Consider the following 2,188-nt stretch of genomic DNA (forward strand, 5'->3'; position numbering starts at 1 on the left):
TAATCCTCAAAGCCTTCAGTGGTTTTCATAAGTGTACAGAACAAACTTAAAACTTGAAACTTGTCAACACATTCTTTGAGGTGCTCCAGAGACTGACACTGTGCCCCTCAACCCTTGACTTTCTAATCACAAAACAGATACCCTATACATTAACATTTTATGCTGTTTTTTCCATCTAAAAGTCCACCTTCTCCCTTTTCTCTCTATAGTTTCAAATCCGCGACATCAAGTCTGATAAGAGGCACACAATAATACATGGTAGTTATATAAGCAGATAATAAAACTCAAAGTTTAGAGCAGGAATAAAGGGTTAAATCTTATATGCTACCAGAAAGGAAGCGTGCTGCCACACATCTGTAATCCCAGCACTCAGAGGCTGAGGCAGGAAGACTAGTTTAAGGCTAGCCTGGGCTACAGAACAACAACCTTTTAAAGTGGGGGAGTACACTTTACTTCTATAAACATGAAAATTTTTTATATCCTTTATATACTTGGTGGTCTAAATATAGCAATAATTTTATAATTTATTGATAACTACATCACAATGAGGTTAGTAAATGTTGGTTATAGGAAAGCTAAGGTCTTCAAAAGCCTTTGTTCTTTTTCAGTTGTCTCAACTACTTGTCTCGACTACTTTATTTTTTATTCATAATTTTAATTTTGAGACAGGGTCTTCCTGTGGCCCCAGCTGTCCTGGAACTCACTATGTACACCAGGCTGACTTGATGTCATAGAGATCTGCCTGCCTCTGCCTCCCAAGTGCTGGGATTAAAAGTGTGCACCCCCAGGCCTGGCCTGTCTCAATGATTTTAAAAAGACTCCTATACTGAAGAATAAAGAAGGTATTTGGAAACAGTGGGCCTGATAACATTCCATCTCCTGTACCTACTTAAGTCCTAATGGCTACTTCTGTCACAACCAAAAGTACATTTCCACAGAGAATATATTAAAAAACTAGATGCTTTTAAACAGAGGGGGAAGAGGGGAGAGAAAAGCAAACCTTTTAAAAATATTTTTAATGCATTTACTGAAAACCTATTATGTGTTAAGATACTTCACATATATTTCTCAGTGAAACTTTCACAGAAACTTTAAGGTAGGTATTAAATCTACTTCACAGTAAGGCAACTGGAGGTTTAAATGACCTGCTTAAAGCATTACCTTAGAGTACGGCAGTACTATATGAAAAACTTTAATAGAACTAAAAAGAGAAACCATATAATAATTAAGAGGGCAGTGTTTCCAGATTAAGCCCAATCTTTCTTCTCAACTACAAAAACCATGACAGTGGTACCCTCTTGAAAAGGTCTTCCTATTCTAGTTAACTTTAACTGTCCACTTGACACTGCCTACAGTCACCTGAGAAGGGAGTCTCAATTGAGGGTTTCCTGGCTCTCATTAGCCTGTGGGGATATCTGTGGAGGATTGTCTGATTGTTAATTGATGTAGGAGGGCCTAGCACCATTCCCTGCCCAAGTGGTCCTGGGTTTAAAAGAAACCTAGCTAAGCATGGGTCTGTATGCGACCCAGCAAGCAATGTTCCTCCATAGTTTCTGGTAAGTTCCTGCCTTGACTTCCTTCAGTGATGGACTATAACCCATAGGCTTGTGAAACAAACCCTTTCCTCCTCTAAATTGCTTTAGGTCAGAATGTTTTTAATCACAGCAACAGAAAAGAACTTCCTTACTATCTTTAAAAAAAAAAAAAAGGGCAACTCATCAAAACAATAACAATGAACTCATATGAACCTACAACACAACAGAACAATTAAGACTAAAAGGAGAAATTAAACTGAAATCATGGTAAGATTTAATATACCACAACTAAAAACATATACACAAGACAAACCAAAAAGGTAATAAAAAATAAGCAGGCAATAAAATGTGCAATAAAATGAACACATCTGATCATATTTACACATATGTGTATATACCAATGGATAGAATATATGTTCTTTCTTTAATATTTTATTTTTTGTTTTAATTTTATGTGTATGTGTGCATTGCCTGCATGTATGTGAGTGCACCCGTGTCATGAAATGCTGCAGGGGTCAGAAGAGAGCTTCGGATTCCCCTGGAACTGGAGTTAAGGACAGTTCATAGCTGCCATGTGGGTGCTGGGAATCTAACCTGGGTCCTCTGCAAGAGCAGTCAGTGCTCTTAACTGCTGAGCCATCTCTCCAGCCCAA

General features: G+C 37.9%; 1 protein-coding gene across 1 annotated transcript in view; it reads right to left on the reverse strand.

The window, feature by feature from the left end:
• Positions 1-2,188, reverse strand: part of Rnf169 (ring finger protein 169) — a 77,634-nt gene that overhangs the window by 52,217 nt on the left and 23,229 nt on the right.

The sequence above is a fragment of the Nannospalax galili genome, unplaced genomic scaffold (genome assembly GCF_000622305.1).
Source record: "Nannospalax galili isolate Female #2095 unplaced genomic scaffold, S.galili_v1.0 scaffold278, whole genome shotgun sequence".
NCBI classification, from domain to species: Eukaryota; Metazoa; Chordata; class Mammalia; order Rodentia; family Spalacidae; genus Nannospalax; species Nannospalax galili.